Genomic DNA, 14,624 nt, shown 5'->3' with positions numbered 1-14,624 from the left:
ACACTTCAAAGGAAAGGTGGCCCAGAGAGGAGGTCCAGCACGGATGCCGGCCGGCCTGGTGGGGAGAACCTCCCTGATGAGCTCTGGTAACATTCGAAGAAGTGACAGGAACAGCCTGTGGAGGGTCTCAACTGTCAAACAGGGGGACTTAGATTGCACGGGACAGGCCCTAGGAACCATTAAAGGCTTCCGAGTAGGGAAATGAGCTTAGGAAACTAAAGCCAGTATTTTAAGGACTTTCCATGCCAGGGCTACGCCACTGGGCTTTAGGAAGGTGAGCAGTAAACAACATGCTCCCACAAAAACAACAAAGCATCTAAAGTGACGTGCAGGCCCCTTTCCTACCCAAGCTTCTCCAATCTCTGCTCTCCAGTACCCACCTAGTCTTCCAGTTGAATAAAACTCCCATGGTCACATTCTATCCTCTTAACTTCTGTCACCTTCATCCTCCATCACCAGGTTCTAATTCACAAGCCTGATGCCATGGAAATGGCAATCTCAGATGATATTTAAAATAAAAAAATTAACAAAATTCATATTAATTTGTGAACACTGCCCCCCATCCCAAATCGAGGGGCAGAGAAAGCAGTTCACTGGGAAGAGCATGAGATATGGAATACAACAAGTTCTAGGATTTTAACCAGTTACGCTGGGTAAATTATTTAATCTCTGAATTTTAATTTCTTTGTTTGTAAATAAGGGACAACAAAATGTACTTCAGAGAGATTCTGTAAGAATTACATGAAATTTCTATAGAAGAAACAACACATCTAGAAATAATATGGTATAACAGCAAGTACACAAATTTTGGAGGTGGAAAGCCCTGGGTTCAAATCCTAGCTCAGACACTACCAGCCAGATGTAAGGCCTTGGGCAAGGAACTTTGCTAATATTTAAACAGAGGCTCAAAGTCCACGTATCAGCGATGAAGCTTAAAAAAAAAAAGGAGAGAAAGAGGCAGACCTCAAAGAACCATTCCTCTAAATTCCAGAAGCATGAGAAAATTACAATATAAATTAACGAGTTAGAAAAAATAAGTAAACTATAACTGTAAATGAAGAATTTTTGAAAGCATATTTTAAGACACAAGTACAATGGAAAAGAAATTTACTAACAATTAAAATTTTTTTCATTTAAAAATACTCATGTGAACTGATAATAACTGTATCTCTAGGACAAATCTACAAACAGTTCGTAACACTAAATCATTGCATTTAATGATGAGAGATCCCTTAAGACAGATACCATTTTACTTGCTGACCAACTAATTTCCAAGTGTAGATTAATATGAATATTATAAATTCCTTTATGAATTTATTCAAAAGTACATAACTTGAAATATCCCCATTTATCATTAGTAGTACAGCATAAGTGATAAAAAATTCTCAGCTATAATTCTTTTTAAAAATATTTTATTTATTTATTATTGTATTATTTAATTATTTAATTTTGGCAGGGTGTGGGGAGGTAATTAGGTTTATTTTTAGAGGAGGTACTGGGGATTGAACCTAGGACCTCTTGGGCTATACCTGCCCCCCTCTACATTTAATTCTTAATCAAAGGATAGCAAGCATTTTTCAAACAACGGTAATTCACATGGATAAGAACACACTGAAACTACGGGAAAAAAACATGTTCTGGAGAAAATTCAATCACTGTAAGCCAACCACAATGACAGGTTTAGGAATTTCATACACCACCCAGGTTGGGGGGAGGGGGCGAGATAATGTCTAAACTAATGTACATATTTAGAAGTCTCGTGTCAAAAGAACTTGACTGTTTCCCAACCAAACTGTTTCCTAGATCACTTACCAAATTATTGTTTAAGCTTAAACATCTCTATATTTTTTCAGACATATATTTTATTTATAAATATTTTAGGTACATACTTAAGATTTGTGAGGAAGATGATTTTCAAAACAAAGTAAACTGAGGTCTTAAATTAGAAGGAAAAAGGTGAGGACAGCAGAAAACTGTTTCACTTACCACACTGCCACTACAATACCCTCCTACCTAACACAGAGAGCATATGTTAAAGGCAATGAGAAGAAACTGGCCCATTTAAAATCTCCTCATCTATAAAACAGCAGGCATTATTTCTCAAAGTGTAAAAGAAAAGCTTAAAAATAATGAAGCTACGTCAAAGAAAGTGCTTGGATTAAAACTGTTTTACCTCAAGCCAATAAAGAGAGACTCTACACCTAAGTCTCTCAGATATAACTTTGCTGTATTTGTACTAAACTGGAGATGCAATGGGAAGAAGCATTTATAAACTGGCCCATATCTACACAGAAAGCTTCTATGTACCCAAATGACCTAAACCTGTAGGGGAAGAAAGACTTTCAGATGACTAGATTTTAAAAGGGGGAAAATGTATTAAACAATACCTTTAAAGATTATACTCCATCTCCAGCATAAGAGGTTCATGAAAGATAATCTGCCAGTACACAAGAGCTTGGAGACCTCTGACACGGCCTGGCACAAATATAAATACAGATTAAATAGAAACTCAGACAACAGAAAGGAAGTTCCAAGCAAAAACATGCACTGTGCCTCAAACATGTTTTTTGAGTGTGTTTTTGTTTTTGTTTTTAGTGGGTATGTGTGCATTCTGGCCAGATGCCCTACTCGGAAGACTAGGCCATAAAAGTCCATTTGCCTCATAATACTATACACTATTTGAAATTAAACAAAAAGCCAAACTGTACTTTTCAGCAATTAAAGCATAAAAAATTCAATTGAATCAGAAATACATTTATGTATTTGGCAAAAGTGTGCCACTGTAGGCCTAGGAATGGTCAGAGAAAGGAACTCAGTCCATCAAACGGTGGAAAGCAAAAACAGCTTGGTTAGCCAGTTTGACGGGGTAAGACAGATGTCAGGACTCCATGTCTGAGCCAAGGTGTCAGGTGAGGCAACAGTACAGCAGTGCCTCCCTTAAGCTGCAAGAGAAAAGGGCCCAGAAAGGAGGACAGTTAAATAGCTTGGCCCCCCCCCGAGAGATTCTCAGACCTGAAATGCGAGGCTAAACTGAACATCACAGAACAATCCGTATGCAAAATTATACACAATGGAACACCATGCAGCCACCAAAATACCATAGAATACTCAGTAACACAAGGTAAATATCCGCAACTTACTGCTAAATCAATAAAGCAATCTGCCAAACAGCACTTGAGGTATAATCCTTCTTTGATTGTCATTATTATAGCACAGAAAAGAGACTGTACCAACATATATAAAAATGTGTCTATTTCCAGGTTTACAAGTCAATTTTTTTTTCTAGTTTTGCCTTATCTATATATTTTAAATTTTTCTACAAAGATAATTAATTAAAAAAAAGCAAAAAGACAGAAACAGTGTTTTCTCATAGCCTGCTTATTAGTTGCAAGAGGGAAAATAAGTAACTATACTATGAAGAAAAGAGGCAACGTCTTGACTGAGTGGATCACAATACCCATCACCAGTGAGGAGCAGGCAGATGCTGTGTGCCTCTGACGTGATACTCCGGGAGGGACACAACATCACGTATTGAGTAGTTGAGCTGGGAATGCATCACCTGAATCTCATCTCAAGGAAATGGACAGACCTAACCTGAGGAACATTCTACAAATGCATTCTTTTAAAAATGCCACTGCTATGAGATACAAAGAAAGGCTGAGGCACCATTACAAATTAAAGAAAATTCAAGAGACATGACAATTACACATCCTGTACTGGAGGGCAGTAAATGCTACAAAAGATGTTATTGAGACAATTCACAAAATTACAATACAGACTGTAGATCAAAGTACTGTATCCATTTCCTAAATTTGATAACTATATTGTGGTTATATAAAAGAATTTGTTCTTAAGAAATACAGTTGAAGTCTTAAGAGGTAAAAGGGTATGTGGTATAAAAACTAATCTCAAATATTTCAGAAAAATAGCATGTATGTGTGTGTGAGAAAGAAATGAATGACAAAGCAAATGGTAGAAAATGTTAAAAACTGGTGAATTTGTATAGAGTGTATACAAGAGTTCTCTTTAGTACTCTTATAACTTTCCTGTTAGTTTGAAATTCTTTCAAAATAAAAAGTGGTGGGAACCCTATAAATTCTCCTAAATTTTACAAAAATCTCCTTAAGAATCTTCAACTTGCAAAATCTCAGAGACTGAACTACACATCCAATAAAAAGTACAACTCTTCCCACCAACAGATGGCGCTAGCTGCCACTTGTTAGCATCTGAACAGACTTGGAATCAAACTACATACATCCTCAAATATTTTTGCCTCATGCTAATACCAAGAGTAACATAGATGAATATTACTTAAGAGGTAGGAGGTACTTTGGAGATCTCTACCTGGAGTACATTTCAAATCCCCAGGTCTTCCTTTATTTTAATATTTGCCCCCTTCATCCCAGGGAATGCCCTCCCCCAATCCACTCCACTCCCTATGGATAATTACCGCTGTGGTAACTTACTATAAAGCAATGTGAAAGCACTGGATCCTTCAAACATGCAAAAATAAAAAGAAAAGGAGGGAAGAAAAATGGAAGTAAAGAAAAAGAAAAGAAAGGGCAGGGGAGAAAATGCGTTAACCCTCTGCTTTATTCTAATGCCCTGATTCTACAGAAGATGACAGTCTAATGCAAGGTCATGTGATCTGGCTAGGCTCACATAATCAGTTAATGGCAGAGGTAGGTCTTAAATACAAGTCTTCCGTTTGCAAATCCTTGTGCTTTCTGCAATGCCAAATTACCCTCTCCCCACCAACCCTTAATTGAATGTTTAAATACTGTGGAAATGTGGGGGCAGTAGGGGATGAAGTATCTGGTTTCTCTTCCTCTTCACTTCTAACAGAAGTTCATTAGATGAACATGATGACAAAGAAAATACCATGTACAAAGGCTAGGAACAGTGAAATCCTTCGTCACTGGCATTCAGGGAAGCACCAATAGTTGAGTACAATCTAATCAGATGGCAAAATGTAAAAGAGTGATGGGAAACATCAGGAACTGAGTCTGGAGAAGTAGATATAAGGGCAATGGTTGTCAAGTAAAAAGAAAAGCCTGGACTTTATCCTGAAGGCAATGAAAAGGCAGAATCTTATAAATGGGACTATTAAATTACATGATCTTACAAGTTTCATTCAGGAGACACACACAGGCACACACACAGAGAAAGACATTCCTGTTGAATGTGTATGTCTCAACAAATGGATACCTGTATGACGACTTCAAGTAGAACAGATTCTCAATGTTTATGAGGGATTTTGTCCCAAGACACCATGAAAAATCCCCAAATTTGAGTATATTACTATGGCATATAACATACTAAAGCATAACTGATTTTTTTTACCCCTATAGACTTTTGATGATTTTAAAAACACAAATAATTTCTACTTATTTACATTATCACACAAATTGCAAAGTGGACTCATTTACATTATGAATTTAAGTCACCACAGAATTGTACACTTTACTCTTTTAATTTATCCAAAATTCCTCTTCCTGTATGTTTTGCTTTTTGTTTCTCTTCGGTCACCAGAACTAGGAGTTGGCTCCGCAGCATATGCAGTGCTGGCTACAAAAGTTACTACACGGAAAATAGAGAACAACAGATTACACTGAGAGGTGCCTACCAGTGGCTGGGGGCGGGTGGAGGGTGGGCAGGGACTAGGATCAAATCTGTGCTCAGCAAAATTACAAATTATCATGTCAGACACCCTCCCAGTCATTCATGGAATAGTGAAAACCACAAGTGTTAATTTGTGAAAGACAGAGCTCTATTCTATCAGCCACTGACCAGCCAAAAAAAGTATCATGTACTCTAACAGTGAAGATCCCACTGGCCTTTGGAAAGCAGCAATGCCTATAACAACATAAATATTTGCATAGTGACTTACAACATACACTTTACCATAATTTCAGCAGGATTTCAAGAAATCTTGTTTTAGTAAACTTACAACCTTGTTTTCCATTAGGACATTTTATTAAGAACTGAGTAAGTACTGAGTCTCTGAAGATGTTTATCCTCCATGAGTTCCTGGGGCCACCCAATGACCAGAAGAAGGGAATTTCCTATATAAATATTGAAGTGTTAGAGAGACTGGAACACCCTTCTTCATTTATTTTAACAGCCCCCTAAGATTATTATATTCAACTTAGGAAACTGAGGCTCAGAGAGGTTAAGAAGAGGGATATTTCTTAAGAGTAAAGAAATCTTTCCTAGAAGTTTCCTCCTTCCATCCTCTTCCCACCCCTCCCCCACAAAAGGAAGACTTCCCTTCATCTCTCAGTCGCTATAATTCCTTCATATTTATGTCTGCCAAGAAGGAAATGCAAGGAAAGTTTTCACAGAAAGTCTGATATTTGAGATGAGTATTTACGAGTAGATACTGGGCTGATGGAAGGTAAACTGTAAGCACATTCCGGGCAGACAGAAGACACCAGAATGGAAGAAACTGGCATGACAGGAGAATGTTGGTTAACTCTTTGCAGAAAATGCATGTATGTGTGTGTGAACATAAGACAATAAACTGTAAAGACAGACTGGAGCCAGATCATGAAGCATTAACAACTGCATAGAAAGAAACATGCATTTTATTTTCTAAATCAGGATTTCTTAACTAAGAGACCATGAATTAATTAAACCCTGGGGCTATGAAATGCCCAGCTCTCCAAAAGTATGAAAATTATGTGATGAATACAAATGAAAAATCATCTTCCTGGATCCACAGCTATCAAATGATTTTCACAGGGACTCAGAAATGAAAGCGGTTAAGAACCACCATTCCAGGTGACTGAAAGTCACTATATACACTTTCCCAGGCAGGGATGTGTGCTGTAACACTTTCATTCTGTACGTGGCAAAATTTTTGGAGGCTGATAGATCAGAGACAGAACCTTAAAAGCAGAGAGTGATAAGGAGGTCCTGCCCTATTCCAGCCAAGAGGTTATAAGTACTTACGTTTAAAAAAAAAACCTAGTTCCAGAGAATTTTCAAAGGTAAACTTTCTAGAATTTGCTGACCACCTGCACATGGGCTGTGATCCAGAAAGGAATTAAGTCTGCCTTACCATTCCACTTATCACTTAAAGTTCCCATCATTCACTTATTCCATACCATCATCAGGAAAAGCCATTCAACACAGCAGAGCAGCTGCGAGTGAAAGGCTATCTCTTCCTTCCACTTGCAACCAGCCACCACTGGGAAACTAAACAGAAAGTGCCAAATGTTCCAGAGAGGAAGTGCTGATGCCTAGAATGGGGGTTGGCAAACAATGACCCACAAGCTGAACCCAGGCCTGTTTCTGTAAATTAAATTTTATTTGAACACAGCCACACTTACTCATTTCTGTATTGTTTACTGTTGCTGTCATGCTATGAAGGCAGACCTGAATAGACTCAACGAAGACTGTATGATCTGCCCCCACGTGCCCCCCTCCAAAAAAAAAGCTTAAAGTATTTACTATCTGGGTCTTTATACAAAGTCTGCCAACTCCTGGTCTAGAACAAAAGCAGGGACAGATCCTACTTCAGAAAGCACTCCTTAGTACAACAGATGGGAGTAATACGCGGAGGGAGGCAGGACATGGGCCAGATTCAGCTGTGTGACATCAGTCTCCTGGGCGCAGATGTAGATATATCTGTAGTGGCAGCAAGCTATTCCCAACTAAACTGAATATACAGAATTCCCAGTGTCACCCTATCTGGAAAAACACCGCTCCCAACAAGCAACATTGATTAAAGGCCAGTGTTCTCAGCCTGATTCAAACCCTTGCTCTTCTCCCTCATTCTTCCACTAAAATCTACCTTCTCTCCCTCAGGTTCTCTTTTAAAAAGGAAAAAAGTAGAAAATACTATGATCCAAGTGTCACCATGTCAACTGCTGAAGTTACATGCTGAGAACAAGAGTCTTGGCCTATTTGTGGAATATTGGGAAAAAGGCGGCGAGGCAGGCATTTTAAGTTAATGAATCTTAAATCTAAATTTAAGATCTCAAGGAGCCACTAATTATTTCAAAACAAAAAATAAATTTTAGTCCATCAATTAAAATTAAGCTCTATTGGTGGCCTGGGAAATTATACATATGGTAGTGGTGATATATATATATTTTAACATTTTCCCGAAATGGTATAAAAACAAATACTTCAGCATATCCAAAGTGCTCAATTCCAGGTGGCTACACAAAAGTCATTATTTCAGAAATGAAAGAGTTCCACAGACACATCATGCACACATTCCCAACAGTCTAAGACACAGTGTTCCCCACGGGTTTCATTTAGCAGCTTGTCTTGCCAATAACATGTTCAATACAGGAATGTGGAGTTAACACAGGATTCAAATAAGCAGCTAAACTGACCTGAGATGTCTGTATCTGTATCTGTGGCCTCTATTCACTAGATGCCCTTAAGTAGTTTTGGCAACCAGATGTCTCTAGATACTGCCAAATAGCCTTCGGGGGCAAAATTGCCTCATTTGAGAACCAACAGTCCAAATGAATTAAATTTCTTTAAAAAATGTTTTTAACACATTTAATGGTAGGTATTCCTTTCCAAGTCAATTGTTTTATAGACATATTGGGTGTCCGAGCTGGAAGGAACCTTGGAAACCATGTGGTCCAAATGATACATATTACAAGTGAGAAAAATAAGGCCCACAGAGGGCCACTGGGACAACTGGGAGCAGAAGAGAGACAGGAACCCATGACCCCCAGTTTCAGGTCAGGACACTAGGAGCACCAAAGAGCCGACTCATTTCCACAAGCGCTTTACTAAGCATCTCTTAGTATCTTTCAAAAGGCACTCAATTTTTAATTTGATGAAGTTCATTTTATCAATGTGGTATTTTATGGACCGTGCTTTCGGTGTAGTACCTAAAACATGTTTGCCCAACTCAAGGCCACAAAGATTTTTCTCCTGTTTTTGTCTTAAAGTTTCATCATCTTAGGTTTTGCATTTAGGTCTATGATTCATTTTGACTTAGTTTTTGTATACAGTGCAAGATACAGACTGAAGTTCATTTGCTTGTGTATTGTGCCAGCATTATTTTCCTTTCTCAACGAATTGCCTTCGCACTGTTAAAACTCAGCTGTCCATGAACTCACTGGCTTATTTCTGGACTCCTCTATTCCACTGACCTACTTCTCTATCTTTACACCAATACTACACTGCTCGGATCACTTTAGCTTTATAATGAATTGTGATACCCGGCAGTATTAGCTCTCCAACTTTGTTCTTTTTCAAAGTTGTTTTAGGTATTCTAGGTCCTTGCCATTTCTACATGAGTTTTAGAATCAGTTTGTCAATTTCTACAAAAAAAGCCTGCTAAGATTTTGACGGGGACTGCACTGAATCAACAGATTGATTTGCGGAGAGCTATCACCTTAGCAACAACGAGTCTTCCGACCCATGCACAAAGAATACGTCCCCATTTATCTAAATACTCTTTAATTTTGGTCAGCAATGCTGTGTAGTTTTCAGTATTTCATACATGTTACTACTGTCAATGGTACTGGTTTTGTCAAGTTTCAATTTCTGTTTGCTGCAGTATAAAGAAGTACAACTAATATTTATATATTAATCCTGCGTCCCACAACTTTACTAAACTTACTAGCTCTAGTGGTTTCATAGATCCCATCAGATTTTTCTAAACAGTCATGTTTGCCTCCCCGCAAAAGAGACACTTTTCCTTCTTCCTTTCCACTGGAGATGTCTTCAATTTCTTTTTCTTGCTTGACTGCACTGGCTAGAAACTCCAGCACTTTGTGCAGCAGCAAAGGTGTGCGCAGACAACCTTCTCTTGTTTCTGGTCTTAGGAAGAAATCACTAGGTTTTCCACCATTAAAACTACATCATTTGTAGTTTTTTCAGAGCTGCCCTTTATTGGGTTGAAGAAGTTCCTTCCTAATCCTAATTTGCTCAGTTACTACCTGGAATGGAGTCAAATGCTTTTTTCTTTTTGCATTTATTGAGATGATCACATGATTTGTCTTTTTAGTTGGTTAACAGAGAGGATTACACTGATTGCTTTTTAAATGTTAAATTAACTTTACATTCCTGGAATAAACTCCACTTGATTATGATCTATTATATTTTTAAAGTAAAATGTTACATTCAGTTTCCGACAATTTGTCTAGAACACTAACACGTATGCTCATGCGGAATATTTCTGTGTAGTCTTCTTTTCTCAATGTCTGTGTCTGGTTTGAGTATAAGGGCTATACTGGCCTCACAAAGTAAATTAGGAAGTCTTCTCTCCTCTGTAATTTTCTAAAAGTGTTTATGTAGAACTGGTATAATTTATTCCTTAAATATTTAGTAGAATTCACTTGTGAAGTCATTGGGGCCTACACGGTTTTTTGGTAGAAATATTTAAATCACAAATTCAATTTCTTTTACAGATACATGGCCACTCAGGTATTTCTTCTTGAATGAAGTTTATTTAGTAGTATAAGTCTTCTGAGAAATTTGTCCATTTCATCTCTGTTTAAGATTTACAGGCATAAAATGGTTCATAATCTCTTATTTTCCTTTTAGTATCTGTTGAATCTGTAATGATGTCACCTCTGTCATTCCTGATACTAACCAGCCTGGTTAGAACTTTATCAATTTTATTGATCATTTCAAAGAACCAGTTTGGGTTTCACTGATTTTGTCTATTATTTTTATGTTTTCTATACATTAATTTCCACATTGGTCTTTACCATTTCCTGTCTTCTAATTACTTTGGTTTAACTTGCTCTTTTTCTAATTTCTTAAAGTAGAAGTGGACATCATTAATTTGAGATCTTCTTTTCCCCTAATATAGGCACTCAGTGCTATAAATTTCCCTTTAAATACTACGTTAGTGAAATCTCATGAATTCTGATAGGTTGTATTTTCCTTTGCATTCAGTACCAAATAATTTCCTTTTAATCTCTCCTTTGAATTGTGTTATTTAGTTACCAAGTATTAGTAAATTTTCCACAGTTGCCTGTTAGTATTTTCTAATTTAACTCCTTTGAGATCAGAGAGCACAGGATCTCAATCCTTTTAAATTATGGAGACTTGTTTTATGGCCCAAAATACGGTTCATCGTGGAAAATGTTCTGTGTACACTTCAGACGAATTGAGAAGAATATTCTGCTGTTGTTAGGTGAATTAGGTCAACTGGTTGACAGTACTGTACAAGGCGACTATATCTTTGGAATTTTCAATACTCAGGAAAGAGTACTGAAATATACAGCTAAAATTGCACACTTGACTGTTTCTCCTTGGGAGTTCTATCAGTTTTTGTTTCATGTATTTTTGAAATTCTGTTTTTAGAGGCACAAATGTTTAGAATTGTTATGTTCTCTTGATTAACTGATCCTTTATCATTATGTAATGGCATCCTTTATCCCTAGAAATAGCCTTTGTTCTGAAGAAGTCTATTTTGTCTAATGTTAATATAGCCACTCTATCTTTCTTTTGACTGTTGTCAGTATATCTTTTTCCATCCTTCACTTTTATCCTATTTGTATCTTTATATTTAAAATATGTTTCTTATAGGCAAGGATATAGTTCAATCTTGCTTTTTTATCCAATCTGATAATCTCTGCCTTTTAACTGATGTGTTTAGACCATTTATATTTGATGCGATTACTAACATGGTTAGGTTTAAGTCAATTATTTTACAATTTGTTTCCATCCATCCTGTGTTCTTTTTTCCCCCCTTTTTTAGGCCTTCTTTTGAATTAAATGAGTTATTTTCTGATTTTACTTTATTTCTTTTGATGGCTTATTACTTATAACCTTTTATAGTATACATGTTTTTAACTTACCATGGTCTGCCTTCAAATGATATTATACCACTTCACATACAGTGTAAGAGACTTACAGTGGTACAATACCTAGTATCATGTCTTGCCCACCTAGCTCTCTGTACCTAGACACCATCTTTTTATTAAAATGGGAAAGAAGTATTCAAAACATGTAAAAGGAAGAGTAGCAACAAACTGAGACCTTCTCCTTGGCTTCATTTAAAGAGATAAATAAAAACTGAGGAGGAAATAGATGTTTAAAATTTAAAACTACAACTATACCACCTGGGTTCAAATCCTAGCTCTGCCACTTACATATTGTATAACATAAAGCAAGATGGTTAGCCTTCCTGTTTCTCAGTTTTCACCTCTTTAAAATGAAGGTAACAACAGTACCTACTTCACCAGATTATTATAACGATTCAATGAGTTAATACAGGTAAAATGCTTAGAACAGCACCAAGCAACTATTAAATGCTTCAAATACAGAGGCTACCTTGGAGATATTGTGGGTTCAGTTCCAGACTACTGCAATAAACCAAATATTGCAATAAAGCAAGTCACACCAATTTTGGTTTTCCAGTGCATATAAATGTTTACACTACACTGTGATCTATTTAGTGTATAATAGCATTATTCCTAAAAATGCACATACCTTACTTTAAAAATACTTTATTTCTAAATCATGCTAACCACCATCTGAGCCTTCGGCACGTCATAATCTTTTTTGCTGGTGGAGGGTCTTGTCTCAATGCTGATGGCTCCTGACTAATCAGGGTGGTGGCTGCTGAAGGTTGGGGTGGCTGTGGCAATTTCTTAAAATTAGATGATTATGAAGCTTGCCACATCGATTGACTCTTCCTTTTACAAATGATTTCTCTATAACATGCAATGCTGTTTGACAGCATTTTACCCACAGAATTTCTTTCAAAAATTGGAGTCAATCCTCTCAAACACTGCTTTATCAACTAAATGCTTTGTTGTCATTTCAACAATTGTCACAGCATCTTCACCAGGAATAAATTCCATATCAAGAAAACACTCTTTGCTCATCTATAAGAAGCAACTCCTCAACTGCTCAAGTTTTATCCTGAGATTGCAGCAATGCAGTCACATCTTTAGGCTCTACTTCTATTTCGAGATCTCTTGCTACTTCCACCACAGCTGCAGTCACTTCCTCCACTGAAGTCCTGAACCCCTCAAAGTCATCCATGAGGGTTGGAATCAACTTCTTCCAAACTCCTGTTCATTGATATTTTGACCTCCTCCCATGAACCATGGACGTTCTGAATGGCATCAAGCATGGTGAATCCTTTCCAGAAGATTTTTAATTTACTTTGCCCAAATCCATCAGAGGAATCACTATCTGGGGCAACTATAGCCTCACAAAATGACTTTTTTAAATAATAAGACTTGAAAGTCAGAATTACTTCTTGATCCATGGGCTACAGAATGGATGTTGTGCTAGCAGGCATGAAACAACATTAATCTCTTTGTACATCTCCACCAGTGCTGTTGAGTAACCAGGTGTACTGCCAATGAGCGGTATTACTTTGAAAGGAATCTTATTTTCCCTGAGCAGTAGGTCTCAACAGTGGACTTAAAATATTCAGTAAAACATGTTGTTGACAGATGTGCCATCTTCCAAGCTTTGTTGTTACATTTGTAGAACACAGGCAGAATGGACTTAGCTTAATTCTTAGGATTTCTGGAATGCTAAACGAGCACTGGCTTCAACTTAAAGTCACCAGATACATTAGCCCAAACAAAAGAGTCAGCCTGTCCTTTATAGCTTTGAAGCCAGGCACTAACTTCTCCTCTCTGGCTGTGAAAGTCCTAGATGGCATTTTCTTCCAATAAAAGGCTATTTTCTCTACACTGAGAATCTGTTGTTTAATGTAGCCACCTTCATTCAAGATCTTAGCGAGACCTTCTGGATAACTTGCTGCAACTTTTCCATAAGTACCTGCTGCTTCACTTTGCACTCTTATGATATGGAGATGGCGTCTTTCCTTAAACCTCATGAACTAATCTCTTAGCTTCAAACTTTTCTTCTGCAGCTTCCTCACCCCTGTCAGTCTTCACAGAATTGAACAGCTAGGGCCTTGCCCTGGATCAGGCTTTGGCTGGAGAGAATACTGTAGCTGGTTTGATCTTCTGTCCAAGACACTAAAACTTTCTCCATTACCAGCAATAAGGCTGTTTTGTTTTCTTATCATTCATGTGTTCACTGGAGTAGCACTTAATTTCACTCAGGAACTTTTTTTAGCATTTACAACTTGGCTAACTGTTTGGTGCAAGAGGTCTAACTTTCAGCCTGCCTTGACTTTCAACATGCCTTCCACACTAAGCTTAATCATTTCCAGCTTTTGATTTAGAGTGAGAGATGTGCAGCTCTCCCGTTCCTTTAAACACTTATGAAACCACTGTAGGGTTATTAATTGGCCTAATTTCAATATCCTGTCTCAGAATAGGGAGGCCCTAGGAGGGGGATGGGGGGATCAGCCAGTTGGTGGAGCAGTCAGAACACACACATTTATTAAGTTCAGTCGTATACTGATAAGGTGCATGGCGCTCCAGAACAATTACAACAGTAACATCAAAGATCACTACTGACAGATCACGGTAACAAATATTTTAATGAAAAAGCTTGAAATATTGTGAGAATTACTACTGGAGTGCGACACCAGAGACACGAGGTGAGCGAATGCTGTTGGAAAAATGGCACCAACAGACTTGCTCAATGCAGGGCTGCCCCCAAACCTGCAGTTTGTTAAAAAAAAAAAAAAAAAAAGTATCTGCGAAGTGCAATAAAGCAAAGTACAATATAACAAGGTATGCCTGTCAATACAGTAA

At 37.5% G+C, this 14,624-nt stretch overlaps 1 protein-coding gene across 4 annotated transcripts in view; it reads right to left on the bottom strand.

Annotated features, from left to right (window-relative positions):
* Positions 1-14,624, bottom strand: part of RALGPS2 (Ral GEF with PH domain and SH3 binding motif 2) — a 135,933-nt gene that overhangs the window by 106,689 nt on the left and 14,620 nt on the right. The window contains exon 2 of one of the 4 annotated variants that reach the window (XM_074349863.1): positions 2,388-2,475. The exons of the other annotated variants lie outside the window; for them this stretch is intronic. The gene's annotated coding sequence lies outside the window, so the exon portion shown is untranslated. The remainder of the gene's footprint in view (positions 1-2,387; positions 2,476-14,624) is intronic. 4 annotated transcript variants of the gene reach the window in all.

This window comes from Camelus bactrianus, chromosome 21, assembly GCF_048773025.1.
Source record: "Camelus bactrianus isolate YW-2024 breed Bactrian camel chromosome 21, ASM4877302v1, whole genome shotgun sequence".
NCBI classification, from domain to species: domain Eukaryota; kingdom Metazoa; phylum Chordata; class Mammalia; order Artiodactyla; family Camelidae; genus Camelus; species Camelus bactrianus.
The sequence above is the reverse complement of the archived record's forward strand: the minus strand, read 5'-3'. Positions and strand labels throughout refer to the sequence as shown.